The sequence below is a fragment of the Amborella trichopoda genome, chromosome 12 (assembly GCF_054954075.1).
Source record: "Amborella trichopoda isolate Santa Cruz 75 chromosome 12, AtrichopodaSantaCruz75HAP2 v2.0, whole genome shotgun sequence".
NCBI classification, from domain to species: Eukaryota; Viridiplantae; Streptophyta; class Magnoliopsida; order Amborellales; family Amborellaceae; genus Amborella; species Amborella trichopoda.
In genome coordinates, this window is record NC_142347.1 from 7,715,419 (window position 1) to 7,732,756 (window position 17,338).

Sequence of the window (17,338 nt, forward strand, 5' to 3'; positions counted from 1 at the left end):
TATCAAAGAAGATAGGAAGGAAGAAATAAATTTGGATACCACTCCGGCTATCCGAGAATATCCCGACGTTTTTCCTGAAGAATTGCCAGGATTACCGCCTAACAGGGAAATTGAATTCTCCATTGAATTATTGCCAGGGGTAACACCAATTTCTAAGGCACCTTACAGAATGGCTCCTGCAGAACTTAAAGAACTGAAACAACAATTGGAAGAATTATTAGATAAAGGTTTTATCAGGCCCAGTGTGTCACCTTGGGGTGCTCCAGTACTGTTTGTCAAAAAGAGAGATGGGACTATGAGATTGTGTATTGATTATAGACAGTTGAACCAAGTGACAGTGAAAAATAAGTATCCATTACCTAGGATTGATGATTTATTTGATCAATTACAAGGACCACAAGTGTTTTCAAAAATTGATCTTAGATCTGGATACCATCAGCTTAAGATTAAAGGTGAAGATATACTCAAGACAGCTTTCAGAACAAGGTATGGCCATTATGAATTTTTAGTTATGCCTTTTGGATTAACTAATGCACTGGCTGCATTTATGGATTTGATGAATCGAATCTTTAGGCCCTTTTTGAATAAATTTATTGTGGTATTCATCGATGATATTTTAATTTATTCCAAGAATCAGAAGGAACATGAGCAGCATGTAAGAATGGTATTGCAAATATTAAGAGAAAATAAATTGTATGCCAAACTTAGTAAATGTGAATTTTGGCTTAAACAAGTGACAATTTTAGGACATGTCATATCAAAAGAAGGTCTATCAATTTATCCTTCAAAGGTTGAAGCCGTTGTTAATGGGAAACGACCAAGTAATGTGACTGAAGTTCGAAGCTTTTTGGGATTGGCAGGATATTACAGAAAATTTGTAGAAGGATTTTCTGGAATCACAATCCCATTGACTCGATTGACACAGAAAATGTCAAATTTGAGTGGACAAGTGAATGTGAGGAGAGTTTTCAAGAACTAAAAGTTCGATTAACTTCAGCACCTATTTTAACTATTCCTGAGGGGAGTGGGGGATTTGTGATTTATAGTGATGCTTCACATAAAGGTTTGGGCAGTGTATTAATGCAATATGGGAAAGTAGTGGCATATGCATCAAGACAGTTGAAAGAATATGAGAAAAAATATCCAATTCATGATTTGGAGCTAGCTGCAATAGTATTCGCTTTGAAAATATGGAGGCATTATCTATATGGTGAACAATTCGTAATATACACGGATCATAAGAGTTTGAAATACCTTTTCTCTCAGAAGGATTTAAATATGCGGCAGATAAGATGGATGGATTTCTTAAAAGATTATGATTGTACAATCCATTATCATTCAGGAAAAGCTAACGTTGTAGCCGACGCTCTAAGTAGAAAATCTACGGGAGTCTTAGCTCATCTAATGATCCAAGAAATGCGATTGTTAGAGGAAATAGTGGATTGGCATCCAACTCCGCCCATTAATGGTGTGGTAAGTATGATTGCCAATATTAAGGCTGAACCCCAATTAATCCAACAGATTCGATTGGCACAAAAGAAAGACCCTCAGCTTATAACAATTATAGAAGAGGTGAAGCAAGGAAAGAGAGATGAATTCTCTATATGTAGTGAGGATTTGCTAAGATTCAAAAGTCGGGTTTGTGTCCCGAATGATGAGAGTGTAAAGAAAGCTATCTTAGAAGAAGCACATCATTCTCGTTATACAATACATCCCGGAAGTATTAAAATGTATCAGGACCTGAAGAAAACCTTTTGGTGGAATAATATGAAAAAAGAGGTAGCACTATTTGTGTATAAATGCCTAACATGCCAGCAAGTAAAAGCTGAACATCAAAGGCCCGCTGGGTTGTTGCAGCCTTTACCGGTGCCAGAATGGAAATGAGAGCACATCTCTATGGATTTTGTCTCTGGCTTGCCTAGAACAAATTCAGGACATGATAGCATTTGGGTCATTGTGGACCGGTTAACCAAAGCTGCCCACTTTCTACCGATTCGCACGACGTACACTTTGGATCGACTGGCTCAGTTGTACATTAAGGGAATAGTGCGGTTGCATGGAGTTCCTGTCAGTATTGTATCGGACAGGGATACTCGGTTTACTTCAAAATTTTGGGCTAGACTACAGTCAGCCATGGGGACGAGACTCACCTTTAGTACTGCCTTTCACCCCCAAACTGATGGACAATCGGAGAGGACCATCCAAACCTTGGAAGATATGCTGAGGGCCTGTGTTATTGACCTTACAGGAAGCTGGGATGACCATTTACCCCTGATTGAGTTTGCTTATAATAATAGCTTCCAAGCCAGTATTCAGATGGCACCATATGAAGCCCTGTATGGAAGAAAATACAGGTCACCCATATGTTAGGACGAGGTTGGTGAAAGAAAGCTTTTGGGGGCAGAAATTGTCCAGATAACTACAGATAAAATAGCATTAATTCGTGAAAGGCTCAGGACAGCTCAGTGTCGGCAAAAGAGTTATGCCGATAACCGAAGGAGAGATCTTGAATTTGAGGAAGGTGATTGAGTTTTCCTAAAAATCTCACCAATAAAGGGCATTATGAGATTCGGCAAGAAAGGAAAGTTGAGCCCACGTTACATCGGACCATTTGAAATCCTGGAAAGAATCGGAGGTGTGGCTTATAGACTTGCCTTACCACCCGAATTGGCAAATGTCCATAATGTCTTTCATGTATCTTCACTACTAAAATATCAGCCCGACCCGTCCCATATCTTAAAATATGAACCATTATCGATCAGGAAAGACCTATCCTTCATTGAGCAGCCAATTTTGATACTGGATAGAAGGGTGCAAGTGTTGCGTAACAAGGAGATTCCTTTAGTCCGTGTATTATGGCAGTACCATTCAAGAGAAGAGTCACGTGCGAAAGAGAAGACGAAATCAGAGAAAAATACCCCTATCTTTTTCAGTAATCAGGTACATAAATTTAGAGGACTAAATTTCTTTAAGGAGGGAAGAATGTAGCAATCCTAAAATTTCAAAAAAAAAAAAAAAAAAAAAAAAAAGAGAAAATATGCTGATAAATAGGTGATGTTTTGTTTGAGTATGATGGTCTTTGGGGACCATCACTATTTTCAAAAACTTTTACTTCGTTTAACTTTTGCTTGCCCGTTTTGCTTGCCTGCTTTTGCCTTCTGCTGTTTGCAGCTGGCAACGTCCTTTAGCGGACGTGGTTTTCGTACGATAAAAGTCTGCTTTTAACGCGACACCTCAGGTATGAGGTAGAGCGTAAGAAAATAATATAATAATACGTTATAAGAATTTAAATAGGGGATGTGAGCACTCCCACCCTAAAACAAAATTTTGAGATCTCTCTCTCTGGTCGAAACACAGTAAACTTCTCTCTCGAACCGAAATTTTTATCGGAAGCTCCCTCTCAAATAATTGTGGGTAAGTGATATCGTCTTCCTGAAAAATAGTCTATTTTTAATAAATAGTGATATTTCCATCTAGGATCTTTATTTTATAAGTTTTGTGTGTAAGTGACATCGTCTTTCTGAAAAATAGTCTACTTTTAATAAATAGTGATATTTCCGTCTAGGATCTTTATTTTATCAATTTTATGTGTAAGTGACCTCATTGTCTCGAAAAATAATCCATTCTTTTTAAAAATGAAATGAAATAATTATTTCTGCTTATTATCATGAATTTTAGGCGCGATAAATTTTATGCGCACGTGACCTCATTATCATGAAAAATAATCTTTTTAATCAAAATTGTGATATTTTATCTATGTTAGAAATTTTGAATGCTGTAAATTAGAAAAATAAATTTATTTATTTTTCTTGTTTATTGTTAGAAATAAATGTGATATTTCTGCTTTTAGTAAAATTGTGATATTTCTTTCTACTGTTTTGAATATTTAGACATTGTAAAATTTGTGTGCAAATAACTGCCGTATTATTTAAAAATTGACATTTTTGCAATTGATTATAGTATTGTTGTGAAATGTTTATTTGCAAATTAACATCCCATAAATTGTGATAATTCTGTATTCTTGAATTTTTATAAGAGTTTTTCTATACATATTAAATTGGCAATTATGCTAGAATGCCTTTACAAACTGCTACCTTTCTAAATTTGAGCCCAAGATATATGATTGGTTATTTTTGAAATGTTATATAGAGTGATTGTTATTAATGGTTTAAGTGAAATTCATATTAATGATTTTAGTGATATGTTGAGTACATGATATTGCTGCTTTCGAATGTTTAAAGAGATTTAAAAATAATTTAAGTATGCAAGTGGACACATCCGGTTCGCCGGTGAGGTATAAGTGGACCTATCTGGGACGCCGGTAGGGATTAAGTGGACTCATCCGGTACGCCGGTCAGGTATAAGTGGACCTGCAGGGATTAAGTGGACCTATCTGGGACGCCGATAGGGATTAAGTGGACCCATCAGGACGCTGATGGGGTATATAGGTGACCTACTTGGGACGCCAGTAGGGTATTTTGTGAAATCCTTTGAATTATGTACTGTCGTTAAAAGTGTTATAAGCATTTCAATTACTCGGATTATACTTAATTATGCATTTATTGAAAGTGAAACTGTTGATGCATTTCTGTTAATAGATCTCATTTTGGAAAATATTGATATCTTTCAATCATGATTATTTTTAGGATTATGATGATCACTTACTGAGTAGCCAAACTCATCAAACTATGGTAAACATTTTTTCAGGATAACTACGGATTCATTTTGAGTGCTAGTCAAGATCAACCTTGGAAGATACTGTTGTTGTACTAGCTTTCTTTATTTACTATGTAAGACCTCGCCACTGTAAATTGTCCTATCAATAGATGTATATATGTTTTGTCCGTCACATATCAGGAATAATAGTATTGTAAATTCTTGGGGTGTGACAATATATATTCGTCTTTTATCTTTTCTCAAGAAAACTTTTTAAAAGAAACTTCCCTGCTATAATGTTATCTCTTTATTGATTTAATAACTTTGAATTTGGGTGAGAAATAAGCATGAGGAAATTAAGAATATTGATTTAATAAAAGTTTCTATAAAAATATTTTACCAATATATTCCCTTAAAAGAGGTGCAATATATTCCTCAAAAAACAATCTATCGGAACAAGCAAATATCTTAAAATGATAGCATTTTAGATGGACTGCTATTCTGTATTTTTGAATTTGTACTTTAGTTAACTGCAATCTAGGGATTTAATCTTATGAGTGTTAGAAAAGTAAGAAGTCACTAGAGGCATTATTGATATAGTAAGATACATGTAGAAGGAAGCCTTAACTAGTGTGAATAACTATTGGAGAGATAGGTGAGGCTCAATGACAATAGGCATACATCAAGGATCAGCACTGAGCCCATATATCTTTGTTTTAGTTATGACAAGTTAACCAAGCACCTGCAATATGAGGTACAGTTGTGGATGTTGTTCACGGATGATATATTTTTTACCAATGAGACTAGTGGCGGCGTCAATGCAAAGTTAGAATGTTGGAGGCATACTATGAACAATATAAGAGAAAGAAAAAAAGATAAAGAGAAAGAAGGAACACAAAAATTTTAACGTGGTTCGGCAATATTTGCCTACATCCACGAGAGTTTTTCTTTCATTATTATTTATGCTTTTACAAGAAACTTTACAAGGCTATATATACGCAAAACCAAAGAGTAAATCAAAAAGAAACTACCCAAATTAATAGGATCTTGTGATCACCAAAAAATCCCAAAAGAATAGCAACAAATAATAGGTGATGGAAAACAACTGCAAAAAATTAGGTGATGATAAAGGAATCCAGGGCTACAACATAGCATTGACCGTGAATCCTTTAACACTCCCCCTCAAGTTGGAGTGTAAATATCAATTGAGCCCAACTTGTTCAAAGCTTATAAAAAATTTGTCTTTCAAATTGCCTTGGTAAAAATATATGATAGCTGGTCTTCACTTTGAAGAAATGGAGTGTTGATAATTTTAGTTTGAACCTTATCATAGACACAGCTGCAGTCTACCTCAATGTGTTTAGTCCTTTCATAAAATACAGAATTTAAAGCAATATGAATGGCAACCCAATTGTCACAAAACATTTTTATTAGCAGTTTCACTTGAAATCTGAGATCCTGAAGGAGAAACTTCAACCAAACAAGTTCACTTACATAGCAGCCATGGCACTATGTTCGGCTGATGTGCTTGATCTGGCGACCACGCCTTGCTTTTGACTTTTCCAAGTGACAAGATTTCTACCCACCATTGCACAGAACCCAGTAGTAGACCTTCAATCACTCTGGCATCCAGCCCAATCAGCATCAGAATATCCGACAGTATCAATGTGATTGCTACATTTTAGCCAAATTCCTCTTCCAAGGCACAGTTTTAAATACCGAAGGACTAGTTCTTGGGGCATGCATCAATTGACTAACTAGCCTAACAACATAAGCGATATCTGGCCTAGTAACAGTCAAATAAATTAGTTTCCCAACAAGTCTATCAATATTTTCAAAGAGGCTCCCCTCATCAGAAGTAAGTTTATTATTCAAGTCGACTGGAATATCAAGAGGTCTGACCCCAAGTTTACCAACATCTTTTAAGAGGTCCAAAACATACTTTCTTTGAGATATAAAAATTCCCTCTTTAAAGTATGCAACCTCAATTCCAATAAAGTACTTGAGCTTTCATAAATCTTTAATATCAAATTTGCTTTGAAAATATCCTTTTAGCTTTGAGATTCCTTCTTTGTTATAACCAATCATTACAATATCGTCAACATACACAATGACAACAACAATTCCATTTTTTCCATTCTTACTGAATAAGGAAGAGTCGGCAGAGCCCTTTTTAAACCTTATACTTAATAAAGCAGTACTTAGCTTTGCATACCACGCTCTCGGAGATTGCTTGAGTCCATATAAAGTTTTTTTAAGTCTATAGGTAAGTTCAGGATTTCCTTCTTTAAGATGACCTAGGGGAACATTCACATACACTTCTTCCTTAAGGTCTCCATGGACGAATGCATTTTTGACATCCATATGCCATAAAGGCCAACCACAATTTACAGCAATGGAGAGAAGAACCCGAACAGTGCCCATATTGGCAACCGGGGCAAATGTTTCCTTATAATTCACACCATAGGTTTGAGTAAAACCTTTTGCAACCAGTCTTGTTTTGTATCTGTCAATGGTACCATCACTATTGTACTTGATTTTGAAAACTCATTTGCAACTGACAGGTTTTTTTACCTTTGGGTAAATGGACTATCCCCCAGGTGTGATTTTTGTCGAGAGCCAGAAGCTCCCCTATGGCTTTTCTCCACACAGGCTGAGAGTAAACATCATTAAAATTACTACGTTCAACATTGTTAGAGATAGAACTAAAAACAGCAGCAAACTTGGAAGAAATATTTTCATAGCAAATCTGATTTTGAATAGGATGAGAAGCAGCATGGTAAGTAAAGAAGTTTTGCAACCTTGAGGGATAACGCATAACTCGAGATGATTTGCGAATGGGAGGATCAGGAGGATGGGCCATGGGAGTCCTATCTCTTGGTGTGTCGTTGTTTCTATCTTCATTCTCATTGTTACTGTCTGCATCTTGATTCTCTTGATTTCTTTCATAAAGACTGTTGTTTTGACTAGCAGAAATAGGAAGAGGATACTCCCCTTGCATCTTATTTTCAGAGAATTCAGAGTTGGTTTGAAAATAAGATTCATCCACAAAAAATTGAACATTTCTAGAGAAAAACATATTTTTTAATGTAGAACTATAACACTTGTATCCCTTTTTTGTAGAGGAATATACAACAAAAACACACTTAGTAGCACGAGAATCAAGTTTGTCGCGTTAAAGGTCAAGAGTATGAGCAAAACAAATACACCCAAATGCACGCAAATGAGAGATAATAATATTCCTTTTATTTAAAACTTCAAGGGGAGATTTAACATGAAGAACTCTACTCGGAAGTCTATTAATGAAATAACGTGTTGTTAAAATAGCTTCAGACCAAAAATTCTATGGAACATATTTCTCAAACATTAAAGACCTTACGACTTCTAGAATATGCCTATTCTTCCTTTTGGCAACTCCATTCTATTGAGGGGTCCCGACACAAGAGGTCTGATGTATAATCCCAAAGCTGGTTAGGTACTCAAAAAAAATTTTATTAACATACTCAGTACCATTATCAGATCGAAAAATTTTAATCTAGCCATTGTATTAATTGGACACAAGGACATTAAATTCCTTAAAGATTTGAAAAACTTCATCTTTTGATTTTAAAGATATATCCAAGTTACATGTGACCAATCATCAATAAATAAAACAAAATATCTATGTCCAGAATAAGAATCAACGGGAGCAGGTCCCCAAACATCCGAATGAACTAATTGAAAGGTAATCATTAATAGACTTCTGAAAAGGAAGTTTGGTCTGTTTAAAAAATTGACAAGTATCACATCCATGAGAGTCAATACGAAGATTAGGAATTAAAAGATGTAAAGTATGATATGAAGGGTGGCCAACACTAGCATGCCACAACTTACTACTAGAATGTCTAGCCACTAAGGCTTTATTTTCTTGATGAAAAATATATAACCCCTTTGAATTCTCCCTTCACCAATCCCGTGGCCCAATCCTGAATGACAACGTTATGAAGAGAGAAAACAACATTGATGCTTAGATTTTTTATTATCTTACTAACTAATAACAAATTTGAAGGAAATGATGGCAGAAACAGTACTTCAGAATCATACAAATTAAAAATAATTTTCGACTTTCCAACACCATGAACAGGAATAATAGAACCATTGGCTATTGATACAGGAGGCTTACTAGAAGATTTCTCATAACTGGTTAAGCACTTAAATTACCAGTTATATGATCAATAGCCCCTGAATCAATAATCCAAGAATAAGTATTTGAATGAGAATGAGAAGAGTAAAATTGCTTGTTTCCTAGGGAGAGACTTGTGTGGAGGTATTGCCACTCTTACCACACTGTTGGAAAGATTGAGCAAGTTTTTCAAAAGTAATTTGTGACTCAGTCTTGGATACTTAAAAACCAGTTCTATTGCCTCTTATACCATGTCTTTTTATATCCTATGAAAGTCTCAAGTGAGGATATAGAACCCAACATCGATCCTTTATGTAGCCAATAGCTTTGCAATGATCACATTTAAACATGGTCCTTCCTTTATTATGACACCCTCTACCACGTCCATGAAAAACACCGCTTCCTCTTGTTTCATTATTAGTAGACTTGTCATTATTTGCAACAAGGGCAGACTTCTCAATCAGTTCAGTATTATTTGTATCAGGATTCATCACCTTCTTTTTAGTTTCTTCTCTTACAATAGAGTAAACATTTGAGAAACTAGGAAGTTTTGCGGACATCAATGTTTGATTTTTTATGCTATCATATTTAGGTTTTAAAGCATAGAGAAATTGAAGTACTTGATCTTGCTCCACACGTTTTTGGATAATAGTTAAGTCAGTAGTGACATGAGTATAAGTGGCTAACTCATCCCGCATGGGTTTGAGAGTGGCAACCAACTTAGTTACTGATTTTTCCTGTTTAACCTGAGATATTTCTTGTTTCAATTGATATATGCGAGCAATATTATTTTGATTTCCATAAACTGACTTGATAGATTCGCATAATTGTTGGGCTATGTTCGAGTGAGTGAATATTTCAGCAATTATAGGTTGCATAGAATTCAAAATCCAAGATATTGCCATTTGATCATTGGCTTGCCAATCTTCAAATGTAGGATTTTCAGCCTTGGGTGCTTTTTTTTTCCAATAATATATCCAATCTTAGATTTCCCACCCAATGCCAAAGTTGCGGCCCTTGACCAGGCAATATATTAAGTCCGTTAAGAGGGGTAGTAGTATGTTTGATGCTAGTATTGAACTCAGAGTCATATGGAGAATACTTAGAGCTAATATCCTTAGCATCCATAGTTCTGTATAAAAAGAACTGTTAACAGCAGTAAGAGGGGGCAGCAATACTTACCATAGATGACCTAGCAAATCCAAAAGAATGAAGCACACAAGCGGTAGAAGAAATCCACTCACAGGTTGCTGGTTTTCTCTATCCAACGTGCAATCAATGCTCATGGTTTTTGGTTGAAAAATACACAACAAACAATAGATGACAAGAGCACAACATCGTTACATTCAACAACAGATGACATTAATTTCAAGAGGCTTGCTTGATACACACGACCTCAAGCAAATAATAATATTGCTGATAGAAACTTCAAGATAGTAGGTTTTCAGATATTTTTAAATCAGCCAACAGTGGTTTAGTTACACTGAAATTTTCTGGCAATAGATTGGAGAACAATGGCAGCAAATTGTGAAAAAAAAAACAACGGCAAAAAAACCCACAACACTCAAAGAAATGAAAAACCCTGGATGAGCAATGGATCGCTGCATGCTCTGATACCATGTGAACAAAATAAGAGAAAGAAAAAGAGATAAAGAGAAAGAAGGAAGACATAAATTTTAACGTGGTTCGGCAATATTTGCCTACATCCACGATAGTTTTTCTTCCACTATTATTTATGCTTTTACAAGAAGCTTTACAATGCTATATATACACAAAACCAAAGAGTAAGTCAAAAATAAAATGCCCAAATTAATAGGATCTTGTAATCCCCAAAAAATCCCAAAAGAAGAGCAACAAATAATAGGTGATGGGAAACAACCGCAAGAAATTAGTGATGATAAAAGAAAATCCAGCGCTACAGCAAGGCATTTACCGTGAATCCTTCAACAGATATTTTAGAGGTTTTACCGTTAGCCAGACTACGATAGAATCTATGGAATGCAATTTTAGTAATAATATAAATAAAAAAAAGGAAGTAGCTAAGATTTGTGGATAAGAAATATCTATAAGAGATTATTTTTGATATCTAGGGTCGATAATCCCTGAGAATGGAGAGATTGAGGAAGATGTCGCTTATAGATTTAGAGTTAGGTGAGCAAAGTGGAGATGTGCATCTGGAGCTTTATGTGACCGTTGCATACCATTGAGACTAAAGGAAAAGTTCTCTAAGACGGCTGTAAGACCAGTTGTCCTTTATAGACGGAATGTTGGGCGGTTAAAAAACAACTTATCCATAAGACAAGCGTAGCTTAGATGAGGATATCGAGATAAATTAATAGCAAGACAATAAAATATAGAATTTGGAATGAATACATATAAGAGAACTTAGGTGCGGTTTCAATAGGCATAAAATGAAGGAAAGTAGATTTATGAGGATTGGCTACAGTCAACGTAGACCTAAGACAGTATTGGTTAGGAGGTGCAATTTGATTCAAGTAGAAGGTTCTAACAGGCAAGGGAATAGCCCAAAAGGACATTGATAGAAGTAGTGAGAAACAACATGATAACTCTTGGTCTTACTAAGGGTATGACCCTTGATAGAGAAAAATGGAAGAACACGATTTATTTGGCCAACCCCAAATAATTAGGATAAGGCTTCGATAATGATGATGATGAATTGTTTGCTATTTCATCATCATCAGCACATTACCCGAGCCTTATCCAACTATTTTGGCTATTTCATAAGTTGCGATTATTACTATTCTTCTTCTTATAATGTTTATCATGTAGGCCCACAAAAATTCCAATTGGGATGGCTGCTAATGGGATTTACATGTTTGTTAATATAAAAAATCATATAAAATAAGGAAAAGGTTTATATAAGGTTGAGAGCTTAAAATGTAGAATTAAGGTGCACCTCAAAAATCCCTCGAAAAAGGTTGTTTTGATGTTAGAAAAATATCTAATTGATCATCTCGAAATCGAGATGTATGGATTTGGAGAAAAGAAAGATTTCAAGTTTTAAAAGCAGTATATCTTGCAGCACATTATGTGGATTGCCTATTTTCAATATTTTCATGTATTTATAAATCTACTAGATTGAACCATTTTTTGAGTTTAACATTTTATGATTAGAGATGAAAATAATTCTTGCACCAAATTGCATCTTATGACAAGCTTAGAGGTGCACGTAACTTTGATTGTTTAAGGTTTTAACCTCATGCAAACTACTTCCATCAAGTAAACCCCGATAATATTATGTAAAATGATATTATCGTTCGTTTTTAATGCAATAAATATCATTAGTTTGTAAAAAGATAACTCACAAGGAAAGAGATAGAGTACTTCCGTATCAAAAATTTATAATATTATATATTAAATAATAAAGATTCCTTACTCTCATGGGAATATACGATCCATTTATTCCCTCAGGCAAAACCTACTATAGCTATATATTTTCTATATCAACTTTTGGGGATGTAATTCGCTTAAAAAAAATATCATCCCATGATTGCAATAGAAACGTCAAATTTTTTAAGGGACTGATCTATAAATTTATGAATATAAAATCTAAATTTTTTCTTTGAAAATAATATAGTTATACTTAAATGGATCCTCGAAACTTCAAATTAAAAAAATCTCCTAAATTAGTGTCTTTCCAGTGGGAATAAATGTATAGTGTGCTCACGAGGGAGCTTAGTGTATCCACTCAAAATCATATATCGTAGTTTTTCAATTCATGTTGAGCGTTTAAATATCAAAGGTTATATAAGTAATATTGGAAAATTCTACCAATATTATGTAGTTACTCTTAATTCTTTGGGAGAATCTAAAGTTAGCCCAACAACTACAGTGTACGCCCAATAGACAAGATTGAATTTGAGCCAATCCAATGGTCACCATTATATTTCGTATTTAAATTTTAGTTTTTTTTCTACAAATTCAAATGACTTGAAATTTAGAGCATCTAAAATCTAATAACAATTTAAAAAATACAAATAAAAAATTTAAATTATTTTTTAGGGATATTTTGATCAACTTATTTTCTGTAAAATATGTCTTAATATTTTTATTAGGTGCTCATTGATGAGAAGAATAGAATCCTCAAATTTTATGTGAATTAAGTTTGTAGAAAAAATATTAAAAATATATTATGAAATGAGTTCACGATTGTCAAATCGGCCCAAATTCAATATGGGTCGTTGAGCTTACATTGTTCCATCAGCCCATGGGCTAACAGGATCTCTTCTCTTATTCTATCAAATTGATAAGATCATGTGGGGGATTTGCATATATATATATATATATATATATATATATATATATATATATATATATATATATATATATATATATATATATATATATATATATATATATATATATATATATATATATATATATATATAGGAAAATGCTCCGGTTAGCCAGGTCGCACCCCCGAACGGCTCAAATGGTTTTGTTGAGTGCAAACGATTGGATGTTGCCCCTTTCAAAAGAGCAGGATGTCAGTCATAGCTGACAACCTCAGGCCTACTCTCAAAGCCTCTCTCTCATCTCGCATAACCAGCAAGCAGTCTCTCTCTCATCTCACACACCCAGCACGCAGTCTCTCTCTCTCATCTCACCATCCTTGTTTGCAGAGGTCTCTCTCATCTCGCACACCCAGCACATAGTTTTTCTCTCTCATCTTGCCATTCCTGCTCGTAGAGATCTCTCTCTTCTCGCCCTAATAAAACCAGCCTCTCTCTCATCTTGCCCTCCCTACAGTTGGGTTTTTTTCTGAGCATCCTCACAATGAAGGTAATGGTGATTTGCAGTTTCACTTTGTGCTGTTATTAGGGCTTTATATATACTCAAATGGCATCCATTGATTTTAGGGCTTTTTAGTTTATTATGGGGCTTTTCTTTCATTACGAAAGTGTCCTTTCAAACAAACCTGCAATTTGGGTTGTTAATGGAAATTTGGATGTTTCTTTTTATTTTGTAATACTCGAATGCCATCCATTAGTCTTGCTCTGTTAGCTGATTTACGGTTTCCTTTTATGTTGATTCTTGGGCTGGTTGTTAATGGAAATTTGGAGTTTTCTTTTTTTTGAAAAACTTGAATGCCATCCATTAGTGTTGCTCTGTTAACTGATTTACGGTTTCCTTTTATGTTGATTCTTAGGCTAGTTGTTAATGGAAATTTGGATTGTTTGTTTTTTCTTTTTTTGTAATACTCGAATGCCGTCCTTTAGTGTTGCTTTGTTAACTGTACGGTTTCCTTTGGTGTTGATTGTTAGGCTTTTTGTTCATTAGTTTTAATCGAGCAATTTTGGTTTGTTAATGGTTCGAACGTGGTTTCTTCTTACTGTTGGAATTGATGTTGCTTTGTTTAGTACTGATTTGGCTTTTTTTTGTAATACTCGAATGCCATCCATTAGTGTTCCTCTGTTGAGTGATTCACGGTTTTCTTTTGTATTGATTCTTGGGCTTTTTGTTCATTACTTTTGTTTCCTTTCAATAATCAAGCAATTTTGGTTTATTAAGGGTTCAATCAGAGTGGAATTGATGTTGCGATGTTAAGTTATAATTTGGAGATTTTTTTTTCCTTTTCTTTTTTTAATACTCGGATGGCATCCATTGATATTTCTCTCTTAAGTGATTGTTTTTTGTTCATCATGTTTGTGTCCTTTCAATCATCAAGCATTTTGGTTTGTTAATGGTTCAAACAAGGTGGAATTGATGTTGCTCTATTAAGTCATAATTTGGAGATTTTTTATTTTATTTTTTTTTAAAACTCGAATGGCATTCATTGATGTTGATCTGTTAAGTGATTGCTTTTTGTTCATTAGTTTTGTTTCCTTTCAATCATCAAGTATTTTGGATTGTTAATGGTTCAAACAGGGTTTCTTCTTAATGTAAGAATGGATTGCTCTATTTAGTATTAATTTGGACTTCTTCTTTTTTTTTTTTTAATACTCAAATGGCATCCATTCATGTTGCTCTGTTAAGCGATTGTTGTTTGTTCATTAGGTTTGTTTCCTTTCAATCATCAAGCATTTTAGTTTGTTAATGGTTCAAACAAGGTGGAATTGATGTTGCTATGTTAAGTCATAATTTGTAGATTTTTTTTTCTTTTCTTTTTTTTTAATACTCAAATGGCATCCATTGAGTTAAATTTCGATCCTAATCTTACAGTTTTGTAATCTTAACCTCTTGTTGGAGAGTGTTACTAACTCGGCCTGTTCGAGGTGGAGTTGGAGCGAGTTCCAAAGCTATTATACCACCCTTAATGAGGTCAATAAATTCACTTTCAACTTTGCATTTGCAATTTTCCATGAGCTTTGCATTTTCAGTCTAGTATGCTCATTGAATTTAAAATTCGATGTTCAATGACATGGAAACCAGTAAACATATTTAGCGTTCAAACTAGTGATTATAGATTAGACCTGAAATAAAGTGTGTTTTTTGTAGAATACTTAGAGTACCTTAGATGGACCTCACCATTTCAGAAAGTGTGACACCACCCATATTGTCAGACGATGACAACATAGGGGATAGTGTATAGCCCATGGAGAGACTTCATATTGCTATAAGATGATTTGCTTCTGATTTATGTGTTAGGATTGCAATTGCTTCCTTCCAAGGGTAACATGAAGCTCTTATTCTTGAATTCATTACTTTTGTACAAAAATGTATTTAAATCAGACGCGCTCTCATTTCTATTGATGTATCAGAGAATATCATAGAAACAATAGAATGTATCAATATTTGAATACGTATTGATTTGGTTGCTATTTGGTGTTAAAAAATTGAATGGGTACTGATTGGGTTACTTATGGGACTATTTATCTTTTACTTTTTATGGATGTTCTATTTCTCACATTTTCTCAGGTTATGACATTTATCAAATGGACAGCTTTCATATTACTACAAGATGATTTGCTTCTGATTTATGTGTCAGGATTGCAATTGCTTCCTGCCAAGGCCAACATGGCAAAGTTGGTGAAATGGAATGTATTTCTAGGAGGGTTGTTGAGAGCCTTTGTATGGGCCATGAGGCTCTTATTCTTGAATTCATTACTTTTGTATGGGCCATGTAGCTCTTATTCTTGACGTCATTACTTTTGTACAAAAATGTATTTGAATCGGATGCGCTCTTATTTCTATTGTTGTATCAAATAATAACACAGAAACAGAAGAATGTATCAAAAATTGGATTTGGTGTTCAAAATATTGAATAGCTATTGATTTGGTTACTATTTGGTGTTAAAAAATGATTAGGTACTGATTTGATTACTATTTGTTCCATGGCAAAGACATCATTACTCAAATTTGTTCCATGGCAAGGATTTTCTTTTTGCAATAATTATGGCATTGTCTCAACATCGAGTCTTTCAGTGAGAGATGGAGCTCTAGTTTCATTTGCATATGGATCTTTAGTTCAATTATAGTTATTACACTGTCTCAGCTTCCAGTGTTTCAGTAAGAGAGGGACCCCTATTTTCATTTGCATAAGGATTTTGGGTTAATTGTAGTTACGACACTTTCTGCATCTCTAGTGTTTCATTTGGAGAAGATGAATCCCATGAAGCCCTAATTTCATTTGCATAAGGATTTGTGGGCAGTGGTAGTCATGGCATTGTATTAGAAATTATAGTTCATTTTAGGAGATGAATCTCTATCTTTATTTGCATTTTTACAATGGATTAATATGGTAAATGTGATGTGTTGGTTTTGTTTCTCTTGCATTTTAATGGTGGAAAGGTCGTTTATTTGGTGATTCAGGTTATGTCCCTAGATGTTTTACCTCATTCCTTTTAACTTAATATACATACCCAGGCGCCCATCCACCCATTCCTCAACATCACCACACACACACAAAAGAAGGGAAAACAAAGAAAGATTACAGTTGATTTTGTATTTAATTGCATGGATAAGATATTTGAATTTATACAATGAGCCATAAATGACATTCAGTATCAGAATGCCAAACAATAGGAGCTACAGCTCATAATCCAACAAAAGCCATCAGAACAGAAAAGAGCAATTAATTGCTCATCTCTGTCATAATCCAACAAAAACCATCCAAACAGAAAAAATATGATAGTATATATAGCAAAAATATTATACGCTCCCGACAAGTATATCGCCCATTCACTAGCTACCAAACTCCCCAAAAAATGCACTACAACATTTGAACACGAATGCATGAACAAGTGAGGAGTCCCATAAACGATACAAGCAGCTCTGCCTCTGTTTTTTCTCCACCGCTAACCCAAGTCAAACTGGAAAAATAACCTGCAACATTTCAAGATTTAAGAAGGCATCCCATGACTCATAACAACCATAAATATACATATCCATAGCCATAAAGTGTTTGTGAGGTAAATGAAATTAAAAAGTGAAGGGATCACATTTCTGATGCCAACTGTAAAATCCACCCACTAGATCAATACGCGACAACAAATATTATTTACCTGCCAACTTTTGATACAAAAGAACAGCTGACGTTTTATCCACAACTCCAATACT

General features: G+C 34.5%; 1 long non-coding RNA gene across 1 annotated transcript; it reads right to left on the bottom strand.

Moving 5' to 3' along the window:
• Nucleotides 1-16,692: 16,692 nt before the first annotated feature.
• Nucleotides 16,693-17,338, bottom strand: LOC148779417 (uncharacterized). The gene is made up of 2 exons (XR_016045583.1): nucleotides 17,284-17,338; nucleotides 16,693-17,104 (listed from the first exon to the last, which is right to left on the bottom strand). It is a non-coding gene; the product is annotated as an uncharacterized LOC148779417 (long non-coding RNA).